This window comes from Neopsephotus bourkii, unplaced genomic scaffold (genome assembly GCF_033783945.1).
Source record: "Neopsephotus bourkii isolate Nb327-2 ecotype Australia unplaced genomic scaffold, CSIRO-AGI_Nbou_v1 NB_1574, whole genome shotgun sequence".
NCBI lineage: Eukaryota > Metazoa > Chordata > Aves > Psittaciformes > Psittacidae > Neopsephotus > Neopsephotus bourkii.
This window is the reverse complement of record NW_026902050.1, coordinates 2,881,009-2,900,175: the sequence shown is the minus strand read 5'-3', so window position 1 is coordinate 2,900,175 and position 19,167 is coordinate 2,881,009. Positions and strand designations below refer to the sequence as shown.

Here is a 19,167-nt window from a genome sequence, read left to right as displayed (position 1 = left end):
TACAAAAGACATTTTGTGGATTTTTGCATTTGCTTAAGCCCTGTATATTTATATTTCTTGATAATACTCCAGAGTATGTGAGAAATTAACAGCTGTGCCTTGGAAATTGTAATAGCCTTTGCAGGCCAGACCCAGGTCAAGGCCCATAACCTTAGGCTGTCAGTCAGCAGCACACTGACCCTCTACTGAACCGTATTTCCACTGCCCCAGAACATTAATTCTCATTTATCCATAAGAAGGGACTATTTTGCAACGACAGAACAGACTGAAATTGGTGATCTTGGACTGGCAAGCTCTACCTAGGCAAGAGTCATGACCTACTAAGAGTCCTGCGCCATGAATGCAAGTGGCACTGCTCTTCCTACATATGAAAGGCCTGTAATGGAGGCTGTGACCCAAGAGGCTGGCTTGGTCTACAGTGTCTGCAGGCAGTAACAAAAAGGCTCACGGCAAGAGCAAACCCCACCTGCTGCACAACGGACCTCCCCTCAGATGCTTTGCTGCACAGAAAGAGCCAATGTGGTAAGGAAAGGACCAGAGCAGATGGTCTCTATAGGCCTGTGCCCTGGGCAGCTTTGCCTCTGGGGCTCACAGCAGGCTTGCGTAACTGAGCCCAGCGTGTAAGGGGATCACCACTGCACCCACAGCTACTGCCCTCACACAGCCTGAGGCAGGACACTCACAGCACACTGTGCTGGTGGCTGCACCAGGATGGCCTTTGCAGAGCAGCATAATATAGAGCAGGACCAAAGAGAGGTTTCTTTGTCTACTGCATTTGCTATACTTAGTTCATCGGCTGCTGTGGTCTTTAACCCTCTTTTTATTTTTTGTAACATGCAGATGGAACACCATGTTAAAAGGCAAAGGATAAAAAAATAAATAAATCTATGTCTTTGTCAGAAAATATCTATACTTCTCTACAAAACATGCATTAGATCAGTCTAGGCTAAGATTATCATAAGTCTTAGATCTCTGCATGTTGCTCATTCCAATGCAGAATCTAGGGCTAACCACAGTAGAGAGAGAAATAGCTGAGGACACAAAACACAAGAAGAATTTTAAGTATTCACCACTAAAATACAATATATATTAAAAATGCTGTCAGTGTTTACTGCTAAAGTCAAGAGCATCCCTGAATTTAGGCTTTGTTCTGTATTTCATGCTAAGTGCAACAATAAATATTGAGTTACAAGAATTTAGTTTGAAAGTTCAGAAATATTTAAGGTCCCTCAAAAGAGTTCAAAAATTACTCCTTAAACTAAATGGCCTTTCACAACATTCAGAATGCATTGAGGTTACTATTGAAAATCACAGAGTTAGCATAACTGCAAATCCTACTGCACAGAGTACCGTGTTTTAAGAAGTGGTTTATTAAAGAATAAATGCATTAAGAAACCTAGGTCAGGGGTTTGATGTGGAGCCACCTCTGGCTATTCTCACCTCTGTGGGCCAAGCCCAGCATGGGCAAAGCCCGGCATGGACCAAGCTTTAACAAACAGGAGCCACAGCTTCTCTGGCTCCTGGCAGGACTTCATCACCAAAAGGACACAGGGCTCAGACTCGCCCAGAGAGAATTTATGCAGTGACATCCACCAGGACTAGAAACTGCTCCAGCTGGGGGGATGGCTGATCTGCTTCAGAAGCACTTTCAAATCTTCGTTTATAGCCCAGATGCAATCACAGCCCCCATAAACCCTGGACAGGGAAAACATTTTGAGTTCAGCAGTTCATGCAGTATTATTGGCATCAGTTCCGCTCATTAATTAACACTCCCAAGCCTGAGAACGCAGTTTGTCTTTTACTTCCAGATGGGCCACAGAGAGGATGCACTACCATAGGTGGGATGCAGGCACTACTGTGGGTGGCATGTGGGGAGCATGGCTGGCTCTGCTCTCTGGGACCCTGTTGGGGCATGCGCAGCCCTTCAGGACAGGTCAGTCCATGCCGGGTGAATAGCCTGCCACACAAGGGTACTCACAAATTTACCTTGTCTCCCATTTTGCTTATTTGTAAAACAGATGAAAAGTCTGAAATGCTGGAGGAGCAGGAAAAGAAACAAGTTTTAGGTTCCCCCCCTCCTTGTTCAAGAAGTATTTAAGGCATGCTAATTCTTCCCTGATTTGCTAGAGGGTCTCTTGGGGCACACGAGAGTATTACTTTTCCCATTGCTTCCTCAGTAATTATACAGACTTTTATGACCAGAATTTCTCATCTAGGATACTAAACAGCAAAACCCCACACTTTCCTGCATCAGTCAAAGCTGTTCTTTATTTATCAAAGCAATATCCCTCCGAATCAAACAGGCCAACTCCTTCCTCCCCTCCTTGCAAAGCTCACATGACAGCAGCAAATGCTTTGGAGCAGTGGCTCAGCGTGGCAGCTGCAGCACCAACCACCTGCATCACTGATCACCCTTCAGGACTCCTGGCAAAGCCAGCCACGAAGGGTTGGAAAGGGAATCCTCCAGAAACGTTGTCCAACAGAAAGATGAGTAAATCCACCTCACAGACTTGCAAAACCCCTGAAAAATAGAAGTGCAGGTGACAACTGAAAAGGGAATATACAAAACACATTAAACTTTTCAAAGTGAGCAATGAAATAAAATTATCCCAATGAGGAACACTTGCATTTAAAAAAAACTGGTACATATACAATCAGTCAGAAAGGCTACTCTCCCAGAATACACTGCTTCTGACAAGACCTTAACTTGTTGGCTGATGTCACCACTAACGCCTAGGATAGTAAACTACAGCCAATCCTTACACTGTTTTTGTGCTAATGACCGAACCAAGATACTGGAGTTCCTGGCAAGCTTCCCATTTAATTCAATTAACTCTAACCAGGCCTGTGGTGATTGCACCAGTCAGCATAAGAGAAAGCCAGAAACTGGATCCCTGGATTCAGATGGTAAAAACCAAGAAAGTCTCCACTGTAACTTTTTAGTACAGTTACCAGCAGCCTAACCTGTTGTTACTGAGCAAACCAGCATCCAGAGAAGTTTTTATAAAACAATGTGGAAAACCATTATTTTTTTTTCCCGAAAACGTTCAACATTTACTGAGAAAAAATGGTAGCAACCTATTTCATTGTTTGGTGGGGGTTTGGTTTTGTTTTGTTTGGGTCTTTTGTGTTAGTTTATTCTAAAATGTTCTGTTACATGTCAGTTAAAGCAAATGTTATACTGCATCTCCTTGTAGGCTGTGTTAGAGCTGCAGAGCCTCCAGGAAGATCATGTTTCCCCTAATGCAATGCAGATGTCTTGATGCCAATCTGCGCAACACACCCTGGGAGCTGCTGACCTCTCCCTGGGGACCCTGACACTTGAAGAGATTTAAGTTCGTGAGGTATTAGCTAAAAAATGCAGCTTAACAGGGAAAAGACTTCAAGTGGAAACTGACTTTGAAGCCGGTTCCACAAACTGAATGCTATTGAGTCTGGGAATGTCAAAATGTTTCATTTAAATAAAAAAAGACATTCCTAACTCTTATTTGGAGTTTTATTCTCACAAAAAAAAAAAAAATTCCTTGGTTTTGAGATGAAACCAAATAGAATCTATGTAAATTCCTCATCAGACAGACACGCAATTTCATTCATCTCTAACTTAATTTAAAGATAATTTCCCTAGAACACAAGGTAATTTCTTCAGAACACAAACCACAGAAAACTTAAAGTGTCCAATATAGCTACAGAACCGAGGGGGTACAACACCAAGTCCCTCCTTCTCCAAACTCACAAAACATCCGACTCTGCTAACACTATTAGCTGCTTTCTACAAACTGTGAAGAGGAGGAGGAAACTGGACACTGAGGGTGGTGTTTGCACAGATGCAGCTCTCCAGCATATTTGGGTAGCAGGCCAGAACCAGAAGAACTTGAGGCCAAATCTGAGGAATGTATGAATATGATTGCTTTAGTGCAGACTTCTGTGAAACTTTGCAAGCCCGAACAGAAAGCTCTTAAGGCAGTTCGGCTGGTGGGGTAACTTGACTGGTGGGATGCTGTTAACTGTGGTGTGAGTGGAGGATGCCTTGCACAGCATGAGAACTTCTGTTACAACAGGCTGACCTAAACCCAAGAACGGAAATTAGCAGCCAGGGCCAGCAATGAAGTGTGATCCCCACAGGTCACTTCCAACAAGCAGTATATTTAGCAAGCCCAGGCTGTGGGGCACAGCATACCACTGCTCAGCAGACAGAAATTCTTGCCCTTGGCCAGGCTCATGAGGCTATCCTCTGCAGCTGCTTAGGGGCTGAACTCAGGGGCTGCTTTTGGCTGCTCCCTGCCCCTAGCAGCAGCAGTATAAGCAGAGGCTATGCAGCAGCACAGCTCCATGCTGTCAGCTTCTCTCACAGAAATCCTGACATACAGCATCCTCGTAATACTTAAATGAAACATGGTGATGTTTCTTGTGAAAGTGCTGACCGCTGACAACTGTCAGTTCAAGCTTAGGGAAACGTGAGGAAGGGTTTCAGTTTAGTACCTTGGAATTCTGATGAATATGAAAAGTAAATTAACCAGGGAAAATTAAGCTGCAATAACAAATTGGTGTATCCCCTCAGCTGACACCATTTCCAGGTCTGTGTGATAGTTTACAAAAATTAAGAAAAAAGGAAAAAAAAGAAAAAAGAAAAGATTAATACTTCCCAAACATTTTCCTTTTACTTTTGAACGTTCTTCTACTGTAAGCCCCAACGGGCTGCAACATATTTGCCCACTCACATTATTTAGTTAAGAAGTTCTGAAACAGAGATTTGCGTAGATGTTTCCTCAGTGGCGCTTTTGAAGTGTTATGTCTGAGATAGATGGTAAAAACCCTAGAAGTCTGTATAGTGCCAACATAAATAGTGTATTTAAGGATGGGGGATTATCCATTCCTTGACAGGGCTGTGCTATATACCACTAGCTGTCATACAAAGTCTGCTGTCAGTTGCTAGCAGCAATTTTGTTTGAAATTGAGTCCAGCACAAATAATGCTCAGATAGGCTTTTCTCCAGGAAAACAAAGCCTTCAGACCTTAAAAAGGAACTCTAAAGACTCATAGGTGGCCACCATCTTGGACATACCTCAGAAACAGCATGAGTCAGCAGAGATTATTGAAGCTTCAGAAAGTTTTGTTTTCTTTGTGGAAAGCCTGTTCTGGCATTCCTGTCATCTTCTGGCCTGTGTGTGGATCCTCTAGAATGACTGAGAGTATAACAGGGAAGCCAAAAATCTGTGTTAACAGTTAACATAATGCTGTGTTCCTACTTGCAAATTCACTGGAGAATAACGATTCTTTGCAAATATAGCTCAACTGCTCTAGGTCAGCAGCCAGTCTTTGAAGTTAGGAAACCAATGCTGTGGGTCCAGCTCATTGAATATATGTTTAAATAAACCACTATGTTTCATGGAAGTTTTCCCCATCCCACAGCTCCGATGGACAGAGTTGCCAAGCATCCCTGGCAGGGATGCTAGGCATTTGTCTCCCATGCACTCCCATCTACACACTCAGCATCTTCCAGAAAGGAATAAACCTCTGTACTGCACTTTAATACCTGACCATGTCCAGGTATTTTCTCAATGGCCCCAGTTACCCCATCAAGCATCACTTCAATACTAAAGATCCATAAGGGATAACATAGGGAAGGTTAGAGCCATATAAGTACCTGCAAGCAGATGTAACACTGTGAAGCACAGTTACAGCTGAAATTTCCACCTTCGGCAGTGCTGACTGCTCTTTGTCAGGCCAGGCTCATGTGCTGCTGTGGCCATGCTGCAATCCAGAGCGGGCCTGCATGGAGCAAAGTACATTATGCTCAGAAGAGCACCACGCTCTGCTGGGACTGCACCAGCAGCAGGACAAGGCTGAACCTGCTGCTGCCCTTTGTTCTGACACCTTGTGCCCAGCATGTCCAAGGGACACTCAGTGGAAACCCATGGGCAGCTGCTGCCCAAGGAACACTTCTGTCCTTTTTGCTGCTCACAGGTATGGGGCCAGAGCAGCACATTTCTGCAACACCCCGAAATTTGCAGACACCCTGTTTTTGATTTGTGAGCTAGAGAACTCTAATGTGTTAAGTAAACCTTTATCTTTTACCAGATAGGGGGTCAGCTGAGGCGGTATCGTGCCTGAGCAGGGCTGGTCCTGTGTGGATCATGGTGGGGCAGCAGTGGGGAAAAAAAATAAATCCAAAACCAAAAAACCAACCAAACAAAAAATCCCACCCTAAAAAGAAACCAAAACAAAACAGCCCCCCCCCCCCCCCCCAACCCAACACCCCTAAGGAAATACCTACAACAAACCCAGCATAAAAACCCCAAGCCTTTTAAAGCATTTCCACATGCTATCCTGATATTCCTGTGGGGTGTCAGGTCATAGGAACTAGACAATCCAGTCATAACAGCTGAGGAGCCACATCTAGAACCGCATCACCTGCTTCACAGAAAGAGCTGACAATGGCATTAGCATGAAACTAAAATTAGAGGCTTGAGCACTGCAGTCACTGAAACTGATGACAGTTCAGCAATTCATATCCCTGATTTTTCTTGACTCAAATAACCATAAAATCAGCTCCCATTCATGCTTCTCCCTGCTCCTCAAGGAAAAGCCCTGGTAAGCCTGGCATGCCTTGCACACAGGGAGCTCACCTGACACTTCTGCCAGGGCTTTTAACATTCCCAGCAATTAAAGTGTGGGGAACAAACTCGAAAAGAGATTATGTGTTCACAAATCAGCATTGTTTTACAAAAATGCCAGGGCATGGGAGCCATCATTAACCATCACCCATGCATGAATACTTATGAGACACAGTAGATTAGAAATGGACAAATAAAAACACATGCAGAAGAAGGACAAAAGATCAGGAGAGAGAAGACTGGAGAGAAGTGAGGCTGTCAGATGCTGAATCTCCTCTGCACTGGAGCTGAAGGATGTTACTAGTGCAGAGTTTGCCTCATCGTTTAGAAAGAGCTATTTCTTCGTTTGCTTGAACCATTCAGAAATAAGAATTCAAGACTTGGAGAGAAGGACTAGGTGGCTGGATGCATGTCTGTGAGTACATACATTAGGTGTGCAGTGGAAGAGCCTCATCAGCTGTCCTGCTGCCAAGGCTAAAATGGGATTCTGACTCCAAGCCCTCTACTCAGTAGGACAGCTAGCTCAGTTCTACATTCTCCCTCAAGCAGCAACTTGGTTTATACACTAGCTCTAGAAGTGACTTCCTTTGTTTGTATTAATATTTCTGGGACGCAGTTCTGCTTCATTGGAGCCAAGTGGAAATTCAAGACAAAAAAAAACCCAACTGATTCCTGTTGTTCTTGGATAATTTCATACTATTAATTCTTCATGTAATAACAAAGAGTTACTATATAGTCTGAAAGACAATGAGAATAGATTTACAATAACATTATTGTCAAAACTACTTCCTTCAAGTGGGTTGTGCTTAGATATAGACAAATTTCCCATTTTGTTGCTACCACTTGCTCATGCGGTGCCCACAGCTGCAGGGCAAGAGTGCAGCATGGACCCAATTATGAGACGCAATTGTGAAATGTCACTTGGTCCTACGTGCAGGTAAGTCTGAAGCGATGTCAGGCTTGTGCTGTTCCTAGAATACTAGGGAGTTGCTAATATTAACAGCTAAGGAAGAGAAAACATCTCCTGCTAAACACCAGATCAAGGTGTCAGAGTGGAAAACAGGCCCAGCCTCTGTGAGCACGCTTTGTAAATAGATCAGAAGATGTTCTTTTAAGGTGCGCAACAAAATTTGTTGAAAGGAACGTGAGCCTTTCCACTGACCTCACTAGGGTGTGTCACACACTTTAGGCAGAGAAAAGTGCACCCTATTTAATCATACATTTACTTACAATATGAGGGGGCTGTTCTTTAAGACCCAGAACAAGAGACTGAACATATTGCCATTACAGCTGCAAAGTCATTGCACTGAAACAATTGCTCTGTCCTGATCTCAGAGAAAATGTGATTAAGACCTGCTGTGAAGTATATGGCAGCGCACAGACTCTTGAAGGCTTTCACTGCAAGGACTCTGTGCATGCCCTTCTGCCTGTGGTGTGCTCACCTGCAATTTGTCAAGCTTGCATTGGAGTTTCTGATCCAGAAATACATCTCCTCATGGTGGTACATTTGGAAAAGCCACAACATGCTACCGCCTACGCTGGCAACTGAAGCCTCTGATCATTGACAGTATTGAGTTTCCAAACCAGTCCCTCTTCCGTTCTTTTATCAGCATCTGGCTTGCTTTAGGTCTGGACAGCAATTTCATTTGCACCTTCTGGTCCAGATGTTGCCTGTGGCTTCTTGCAAGAATCTCCCAATTCTGCTGCAACCCATGTGGAAGGAAGGAGCATGGTATAAGTTGTGTTCTTCACCTCAACTGCCATAAAGACCTGGGCATGGCTGGGCTCCTCTGGTGCTGCTCTGCTCCTGTGAGCAGCTATGTAATTAGGTGCAGTCACACAGCTCACTGCAGCTGGTTGGTCTCTCCTCCTCCCTTCTTCCTACACTTGCTGCAGGCATGAAATGTTCCCAGGTTCCCACAGTCATCCCCTGAGGTATGCCAAGCCCATATGTTGCTGTCCCCTTTCACACACATTACAAAAGAGCCAAAAAATTCGCTCCTTGGAGATACACTTCTTTGTGCACAGTCCACCCAGCAGAATGAAGAAACCTAGCCAAGATGGCCACAAAACCATGTTGTTGCTTAGTAAGACTTCACTTAACAGTGTCATGAAGTTTATTATTTTGAGGTAAAGTAATATAACCTGCCATATTTTCAACATAACTTGCCTACTTAAGTACAACTGATTTATAGTCTTTTGCTTTAAAATTCTCAGTTTGCCAGGAATAAAAATGTCTTATATTTTACTGCAGACATCCGTTCATTCCCCATTTTTATCAGCATTTAGGACTATGATCAGAAGACTCTGACTTTACTCTAAAAATCAACTATATTACAAGCAATCAGGTACCTGTATTAAAAGTCCACAGTTTACAGCTGTTCTTGGCTGCTCCAGGTAGCTAATGCTGCTGGAAACATCTGCTCTGTTCGGGCATCCAGAGGGGAACATGATGTTTCACTGTCACTGCCGGCACTTTTCCGGTGCCCCGCTCCCCCTCTGTGGGCTGTGCAGGTCCATCAGCCGCTGAGCCCAGCTCTTCACATGACATTGGGGTCTGTCCCTGAGGAGAGCACTATCCAGTGGACTCAGGCTTTATTTAAAGCTGGCTGTAAAACATACACCACTGATCAGCATGTATTTTAAACACCAGACTTTTTTGAACTATGCTCCCAACCGACAGGTTTTAAGGTAACATCACATGTGTCAGTATCACAAATGATCACTACTTTAATATCAAAATACTTCCCTTCATTACGCATCATCTGCAGAGTTGTCACATGCAGGAAGACATCTGAAACAACTCTCTAGGATGCCAATACAGAATCAGCATAAAAACTGCTCTTTGAATGAAAGCTTAGGCTTCTGGCTGGAAACATCTCCCAAGCAGCAGCAATTGCAGCTCACGTCACAACATTCTCCACAACAACAGCTAAAGATCCCCATTTCAAAAGCGACTGGATGTTACAGTGCAAAGCTAAACACTCATTCATGGCTGTGATAGCCTTGTGGGGCTCATCTCCCTTCCTGTCTCTTAACGTACATGAATTATCCTCCCAAATAGCTACTTTTCTATCAACAATATGCATAACATCTTTCAAAAGGCAAAATGGAAATCCCTGCAAGTATTTCTGGTGCTGCTTCCAGCCAGAAATAGCAGTAATCTGATCCACAAGTGAATTCCGTTTCTGTTGATGAATTCCTTTGTACAAATATCTCTGCTTTGAAAAGGTTTGGCAACAGCAAGGCACAAGCTAATTTTACTTATAAGGTGTGACTCAAAGAAGATCTGCAAGTTTCAGAATCACAGAAAGTAAGCGTCTGTGGCCTCTTACCAGCTCTGTCAAGAGAAAACATCACAGTTCAGCTATTTTAGATGCAAAAATCAGACCTACTTGCTGCAGCCCTGCAGATCCCCACCTCCCACCACCCTCACGCTCTCCCCAAGCACAGCAACATGGCCAAATCCAGAGTCTTGTCTTCCAGCCCCATTCAAACCCTCTGTTGTTAACAGGCTACATTACCATGGGCAAAATTTAGCCTGCAGTGTTAGAAAGTAGAGTAAATCATTAATTTGGGAAAATCCAGAAAATGCTTTGTGAAAGAAACAGGTGACCAAGGAAATGGTGAGCCACTCTCCGCATTGCACAGTGCCAAAACCCCGGGAAGCTTAGAGACTAAGATACAAAGACTTCTGCAGTAGAAGTGAACCTTCAGGGGCTGTGTAGTGCCTATGGCCTGGTCCCCTGCACTGTAAGAGAAGGCCTATGATCAGTTAATATCTCTGTGTTCTTTTGCTGCTGAGAGAGCTCCCACCCAAGGTAAGGTTGTTCTGAGGATGGGGACAGCTCTGCCACACTGGCTGCAGCAGCCCTGGGGAACATGCAGTTGGCCTGCCTGCTTCTGCAGTCCCTGGGAACAGGCACTGCCACCCCACAGAGTTTGCCAGGCTGCTGGGGCCAGAGCTGCTGTGAGCACTCCTCTAACATTTCCATCTCTTCATTCACTGCTACGACAGACTCGATCCCCTCCAGCCCTGCAGGAACAATGTTGAGGGCTGGAAGGCTTCAATGTCTTTCCAGTACCACCAATTCATTGCTCTCCAGCCTCTCAAAGAGCATTTTAGCACCGTGCCTCAGTTCATGGGTGAACACCACCACATCTTCCTCTTTCTTAAAAGGGGTCTTGAGGGTTTACAGATGTCAGGCATGGTATAAAAATTAAACAGCATTGTTTGAAGGAATGAAGGATCCTCCATCTCCCAGCAGTTTGTGGGATCTGGCCATTGAATATATTGGGTGAATTCTCCCATAAAATTCAGTATCAGGCATGCTTAATCTTGCTTCATCATTTTTGTACACTGCTGCTCTGCAGCCTGACAGTTCATCTTCTACACAGCTCCATTTGTCAAACCAAATTGTTCCCTGACAGTCTGCAGAGACATATATTTGCCATCTGCAATCTATTCCTCGGTTTCTGGCACATATTTTCAGTGCTTTCTTTTGAAAGCTGTTTCAGATTTCCATGGGCTTCTTCATAACCTCTGCTAGCAAAGCCTCACACAGTCTAATTGTTGACAGCTGTGTCATGAGAAGTATTTTATGTTTCTTCTGTTGTTCCTCTTGCTGTATGCATAGAAGTTGCTACATTAAGAGCTTCTGAGCTGTGCAACATGTACCAAGATGTGGAAAGACAGTATCTTCCGAGAGTGGGTTAGAGGGATTTAGTTTGTTACAGCTTTACAGAAATAGTTGCAGCTCTATACAGTAAAATATTGACAAGTAAAAGGCATTTGAGCAAACGCATGAAGCTCTGAAGTTTCAGATTATTGGTAAGCAAGTACAGAGTTAGTGTTAATGACTGTAAGATGCTCAGAGAGCTATGGATCATTTCACAAAATAAAATCCGAAGTTATTAGCACATTTGTCAGAGCTAGGAAAACTTGCGAAGTTGTATTCTCCTGCTGAAGCTCCAAGGACCAGCAGGGTCCATCTCTCTGACAAAGGCACCTGTGTCACGTTGGCTACGACCAAGCCAGCAGTCAGGCTGGTTATAAGAGTAGGCCAAAGGCTGTGGGACCTCTGCTCATACCCAGCTGTAGCACTAACAAGAAAGCAGCCACAGCTGTACTTCCAGCCCAGAAGCAGAAGAATCTGGTACAGGCAGTGTCGGTGCCTCTCTGATCCAACATTCAACCGTGACTTGTGATACATCCTGCGTCCATGGTAAGTCTCATTCCAAAGTAGTCAAGACACATACCTAGATGCAAAAACTTCTTTATGTATAGCAAAGGCCAGCATTAATAAAACATTTAGGTCAGGGACACTGAGTACCCTATACTTGCATGTTTCACTCAGTACCATCCCACATGAGAAGTACTAGGCTGGAAAAAAAACTAAATCTCTCCTTTTCTTTTAGAGTTTACATTTCAGTTTCATGTTAAGAAAAATCCAGTAAAAACAAACAACAACAACCAAAAAAAACCACAAACAAACAAAGGACATACCCCAACCCCTCAAATAAAAATCACTGTTGCTTTTTTTTTTCCCCTCAAAGCAGAGAAGGGACTGCAAGTATCAGCAGAATGATACAGAGATGCAAGGTTGTGGTACTACTATGAAAGATGGAAAACGCTGAGGACTAGACTGTTCTCTCTCTTCTGCAAGGCTGAACACAAATCTGAAACATCTGTTCACACAACTTGAAATGAGCTCTCAGCAAGTAACATAAGCACAAACTCTTCCTGACATCAGTGCAGAACAGCTATCAGCTAAGCTTTTTGTGGAAATCTAAGAATCCAGACACTTTATGTTGCCTGCAAGCACAGAATAACAATGCATTTTTACTACCAGCATATCATTTGCAGCAAAAAATTAGTACTTTTTAAAAGTATTCTAAATCCTGAAATCTTTGGGGTTTTTTTCTAGAACTAAACTGTACACACTCTGCTTTAGGAACTACTCAAACTGGTCAGTAATTGCTATATATATATATAACATATAGCTCAGGTCAGCACAACTGGTGCTTGAGCATAGAATGGTTTGGGTTGGAAGGGACCTTAAAGCTCATCTAGTTCCAACCTTCCTGCCACGGGCAGGGACACCTTTCTGCTAGACAGGTTGCTCAAAGCCATGTCCAACCTGGCTTTGAACACTTTTGGGGATGGGGCAGCTACAACTTCTCTGGGCAATCTGCTCCCCTATCAAAAGCATTACCCAATGGGCAGAGAGCACGATTTCAGCTGAAGGTACTGGAGGACAGAAGTCATTTGCAGAACTTGCATCCAGACCTCAGTTCAGGGCTCACATTTCTTGTTGCATCTCCAGATTTGGTAGGAGAGGGTGCTCCTTTTTTTTGTGCATTTTTTGCAGGGTTCAATTCTCATAAATGCCCACCTATACTTATGGAATAAATATTTTTTTTAGCAATATGAGATACACTAACAAAAGTACAGTGGCAGATCAAGCAAAAAAGTGCAGAACTATGTGCTATACACACCTTTTCCCTGCTTCTGCAGCTCCAAAGCAAGTGTTGCCTGCAGCTCTCCAAGAAACCTCTGCATTCAATACATTTTAAAGAATGAACCCCCTCCTGTTAACTATACATTGGGGTCAGTTTCTGGTTCTACTCCTAATTCTATATGTGCATGTAAAAGCCACTTCGTTTCCATGCTGTTGTTCTCAAATCCTTTGTTTGCCTTGCCTCTTCAGCAATGGCTAAGTAGGGATTGTCAGATTGTCCCCAGCTATGTATCTGCACAGTATCCAAGGCAGGGAACTGGATTTGAAACGGAGGACTCTAAAAGCCACAGGAAGAAGGGAGGGGAAGAAACAATAAAAAAATAAAAAAAATAGTAGTACATGGTACCCACTAGCTTTCCAGTGGTGTTGGGGGAAGGCCATGCCAGTTATTTTTGCCTTCCCTCCGTACAACAGTAGATGGAGCTCTCCTTTCACCAGCTTCAGGAGTCCATTAATGCCTGCAGTACTACAAATTCGAGCACTGTAATTATTCTGTCAGCACCTGCTAGGGCTGCTACATTTGACCGATCTGTGGTGGCTACAAAGGGGGGAACTCGGGCTCCACAGCTGTCTGCTCGACATCACCCAGCAGCATGAAATTCTCCAAAACTTGTAAATGACAAAAATCTTTGATTAACCACAGTACTGCCTTTCCTTCCGGTTAGGCATTGTGTAATGTGCTTCCTTTGTAAATTTTTACCAGGATTACACGGAATTCCATATAGTTTGGAAAATGACATGGCATGCTTTATTTCTCTTGCAAAATAAGGAATGAGAGATTGTGCTTGTCACATTGAGAGATCATATATAAAAATCTTATCATACCTGTGAGTACTGAAGACTGCATTATCCAGAGGATTTTACAGGCACTAAAGGTCAAGGGATCTGTGGCCAGTTTCTCAACAACTGCCTGCAGACCTAACACCTACAGTCTCTATTTAACAGCAGGACAGGGGCTGAGGGATGAAGGGCAACATTGGCATTTACTTGCATCTCTGCAAGCTGTGAGAAATTACAAATGCAGATGTTGATTTTCTCTCTTCCCACCCCATCTTTATGTGCTGCTGCAAGTGACTCCAATAAAACCCTGCACAGATGCAGAAGGTCTTTGTGATGTTGTGCACCACAGGACCAGAACTACAGCTGCAATTTCCTCAAGACATATCAGCCAGATTTTCTGCAACAAGAGCTGACAAATTAAATACTGCAGATAAGTGAGAACAAAGTTAGGCTGCTCCCTCTTGTTCTGTTTGGTTCTTTGGGTTTTTTTTCCCCGAGGGGGGGTGTGATGTGTGTGTGTTGGTTTTTTGTTGGTTGTGGTTTTGGTTGCCTTTTTAATGTACCATGCACATCCTGCCTCATTCTGCTAAAAATCCAAATGCAGGCTTGACTTTAAAGAGTAATCACATGCTACTGACTGCCAGGGAAGGATATCTTCAAAGCCAATGTACAACTTGTTATTCTTTGGAAACAGGCACTGCAATATAAGCAATATATAAAAACATATTCCGACCTTTTTTTAGATTCTTTGAAGAAGACTTCATGTTACGCAAGTAGGCAAGCCAAGAATATTGTAGAGTTACATGAGATGCTGGAGATGATATTTGCCAGCAAGGTAATTCAATATACATCTATTCTTGCATTCAATAATTAAAGAGAGGCCCCCAGCAGTGAATCGATGGGTGATTATCTCACAGCCTCAGATACCTCAGCCACCAGAGAAGTGCCAGCACCTGCACACAGGCACTGGCAACTGTGCACCACATCTTCACAGGCAGGTACTGAAACACAAGCAGGCAGTATTTTCAGAACTGATTTTTCATCTCTCTGAATAGAAGTTAACAGAGCAAGAGAGATTAGACACCCACCTCTGAAGACAGGGGTTTTCTACCAAATAGCCCAGTAGTGACTGACTTTCTGGATTTAAGACTTTATCCTGTGTCTAATTTCGCACAGATATAATGGCCTGTTGAGACAGGATCCGTGCTTCAGCCCTAAGAGAGCAAAAATCTAGGTAAAGACTTTGACATTTGGTCTCTACCGAATAGAAGCCAAGAGATGACAAATTAAATACTTCAGAGAAGTGAAAATTAAACAGTCCTGCAGTCACAAGTGTTGGCATATGGAAAACTGCCACTAAGCTAATAATAGAAGTGTCTACCGCAGCAGAGAGGGAGGTCCCAGTGTCCTAGAACATAGCCATACATCTGGGCACTGGGAAGACAGCCATTAGGCAATGTATGTTTAAGTAGCACATACTTGCTACCTTCCTACCAGCTATTCATCTTTGCAACCACAGGCTGAGGGCAGCAGTCCACAAGCAATAATGTGACACTAGGGACAAAAATCAGGTTGGGCTCTACCCACCAGGCTCCCATTTTAGCAGACAAGTTTCCTGTAGCCACAGGAACACAGGGCTCATTGCCTGGCTGAGTACACCTCCTTTACTTAATTCACCAAAAAATGGAAAACTGGTTCGTTTGTCACACACTTGCATGTGCATATTCTGGACACAAGCTACTTTCTCTAGTTACTTCAGGTATCTATGAAAAGCATAAACCTGCCTGGGGACAGTCTTCCTTGCTCACTCCAGCCTGACCCCTGCATAATTTCTTTGTGCACAGTGAAGCCATGCTGCTAAGAAATGAGAGGAAAACTGGAGTCATTACATGGAACATGACCAAAGCATGCAGATATTACTCACAACCAGAGCATGAAAATAATTTACAGACAGGTGATTATGAAGCTAATCTATAGTGCTTGCATAAGGCACTCACTTGATACAGGATGATAATGAATGATACAGGAAAGAAAAGACGGTGGAACTGCAGACAGACATTAGTTAGGCTACGTACCTTCAGCTGCCTACACCTCTACTCAAGTGAAGATGGGAGGACCAAAAGTGTGCTGCTGGCTACTGCAGCACAGCACAAGGTCACATATATATTATAGCACCCTAGAAGGAAAAGCATACTTGTGTGAAACATGCACCATTCACATACGCGTAGCTCTCTTGGGGATGACAGACAAGGTTGATTCACAGCACTCCTAAATAGTGTCCTACACTCTGTAATGCAGATAGCTGACAAGAGATAATGGGCACTAAAGAGCAGAAGTGAGATAAAGCACTAAAGAGAAGAGGGAGATAAAGTGCTGAAGAGGAGATATGCATGAGTGCACACACACGCATACACACAGGGACATAAAGTACAGGCAGGTTCTGCCAGTTTCAGCACTGATTCACTGCTTCTCTTCCTGAAGTATCTGCCCCTTATACTTAGGAGACTTTCAGAAGTATCAAGCTGTATAGTAAGGGACAAACCAAGTGGATCCATCAGTGTAGGGAAGAGCAGCTCCTGGGGGCTGAGGGTGCAGGAAGAAACTTCTGCTCCCAAGGAGGCAAAAGGAAACTTCAAGAAGTTTCTCAGCTGCCTGGTTCTGTACCTACTGACATGCACTCACTGCAAGAGATATTTGCTGGCTCAAGATGATGCACCATCAGTTCGGATGATGACTACAGGAGGGACGATTAGGTCATCTTCCCTTTTTGACAGAAAAAAGACCCAAGAGTCTCAGATTCACTAAAGGGGATTTCTGTCCAACTGTCCCTTTCAGAACACCTGTTAGAACAGCCTTAAGAGCTACCAGCATCATGTTCTCTGAGTTTATGCATAAAACACCTGATGCACACACAAAAGCTGCTTTTCAGTCAAGACCAATACTAATTGTCCATTACAATGGCAAATGTATGCAGGGCTTTTTACTATAGGCATACACTCCAGAAAAATCCAGTCTTCTTTGCCTATGATTATAGCAAGAAAAAACAACCTCAAGAGAACCTGCAAGTTTTTCTATTTAATGTTTCTGTTCTGTTCAGATTAGAAGGCAAGAGACAGCTGGACAGTTCTGCCCCTCCCAGCTACCCCCAGCAAATACAGCTGCCATCCTCCACAAGCAGAATTTAACTCACAATTTTCTCGTCAGAGCTGGAGGTTTGACTTCTACAGCGCTGACCACAGGAGACACACCTGTGATGATTTCTTCAGGGCTGGCCAGGTTCCTCCTCCAATGAGAAGGAAGGGATGGGTTTTTCCTCCTTGCTCAAGGTACAGGCTGCTGTGGCCAGGCTTGTCACCAAGCTTGTCACCAGCCAGGAATGACAGGAAATGCTTCTTAAGGCCTGCTCTTTCCTCAGCACAGGGTACCCACCATAGCCACAGAAATCTTTTGGCACCAAGGATGGTGCCCTGGCTTTCTCTGCTACTGCTCTGGGATCTCCCCTCCCTCTAGCCCCTTTATGCCCTTCTCTTCTGCTGCCACCTTCAGTACCTGTTCTCTCCTGCCCCTGCTTTGGTTTGAACAGCATGTGATAGAGCAAAAAGTGAAGAGCAGGAGACATAGAGGAATACCAGGAGGGCTCATGCCTTCTTACTCCCTTCTTGGCACTCCTGGGAAGATGACATTTGACCATTCATAGCAATGGTGTTGATATCACACTGGGCAATAGCTCACAAATTAAAATAGCAGCAACACTGATGGTACTCACAAGTCTCAGAAAAGAAAGGTGATGTGGAATTGGCTTGTTCATCTTTTCCATGACAGGAAATATGTCAATCCCTGTTACCAGCACAAACATTGTCTACTTCAATCATTCTTTGCAACTCAGAATACAGTACATGAGGACCACACAAATAAGCAAAACCACAGTATTCCTTTTGCCTTCTATGGCAAAAGTTTAAAATGCAGTAAGTCCCAACCTCTCCGCATTGTTCTTGGTATGCTCCAAAGCATTCAATCGCTCGCTATTTATTGCGTTACAGCCTATGGATGTACCAACTTTCTAAATAAAGCAAACTGGTCACCCAGCAGTCAGCTGTTGCAGTGACTGCAGGGCAGGCAGCCTTTCCAGGGGCCGGAACCTCGTGGCCAGCACAGGCTGCCAGTGACAGCACCAAGAGGAGCTGCCAGCAAGCTTGCCTCAGTGAAACAAGAATCTTCCGCTTTCTATCCAAACCCATTAACAGCAGAGAGAAGAGTCAAGGAGGAGGAAGGGTAGCCAGCTCTTACAAGTACATGTACAGCACTGTCTTAAGCTACCATTTTTCAATTACTTTTCTGCTTTATGGCCCTTAGCACAAGCAGAAAAATGGAATTGAGGTGCAGAAAGTAACCAGTTTCTCTTTCAGCTTCTCATGCATTCACACCAAATCAGAGCTTGGATCAGGGATGCCCCCAGGAAATACTGGAAAACATATTCAGAGCTTTGTGAAAAACTGTTTTTACAGGACACAGGTTGCTTTAGAAATCACAAGCAAAAGGAACTAAAGTGTAACAACTTTTTTGAGAGGTACCTCCATCAGCAGACTCCTATGGCATTTCAGATACCCAACACAAGCCTGGTAGGCAAGAGCAAGGCTGCGGCCAGACGTACCTGCAGCCCTTTGCTCTAGTGCCAGTTATGCATGACCACTGAGACAGGGACCTTTGGTGAGGCACCTCACCACCATCATACCTGATGGAGCCTGACCCCTAAGCAGCATGCAAGCATACTGGGGGTGTGCTCCCAGGCATCCCTTCCATGGGCTCAGTTACCAGGCATGAACATGAACAGGGGTCCTGCTGAAGCAGCCACCTCCCCCAGGTGCAGTCTGCAGCAGCTCTGCAGCAGATCCCAGCATGGCACAGAGGCAGACAGCCCCCCAGCTCGCTGCCGGCTTGGTGTGTTTGGAGATGCCTGCATGCACCGCAAACCACTGGGGGAGAGTGTGAAGAGGCTGCAGATGTACCAGCGCCATCCCCGCGGCCAGGCGCTGGAGCACAGATGGCCAGAACACATTTGAACCGGTCCATGCAGGCACCCTCTCACCAGGGGACAGCCCATGGCCCCCAGGCTACGAGGCTCTGTGCTGATGTACCTCATGCCCAAGGCAAGGGAACAGCTTCCCAAAGCCCATGAGGGTACTAATAAATGTGCAGAACAGCCCAGAATCCTCCACTGGGCCAAACTACAGTGATGAGAGCCAGCTGACCTC

The 19,167-nt window shown here is 44.4% G+C and overlaps 2 long non-coding RNA genes across 2 annotated transcripts; one reads left to right on the top strand and one right to left on the bottom strand.

Moving 5' to 3' along the window:
* The first annotated feature begins 501 nt into the window (after positions 1-501).
* Positions 502-2,457, top strand: LOC133222122 (uncharacterized). The gene is made up of 3 exons (XR_009728205.1): positions 502-756; positions 1,809-1,948; positions 2,333-2,457. It is a non-coding gene; the product is annotated as an uncharacterized LOC133222122 (long non-coding RNA).
* On the bottom strand, positions 1,973-9,991 carry LOC133222120 (uncharacterized). The gene is made up of 4 exons (XR_009728203.1): positions 8,967-9,991; positions 5,645-5,769; positions 5,063-5,183; positions 1,973-2,547 (listed from the first exon to the last, which is right to left on the bottom strand). It is a non-coding gene; the product is annotated as an uncharacterized LOC133222120 (long non-coding RNA).
* Positions 9,992-19,167: the final 9,176 nt, after the last annotated feature.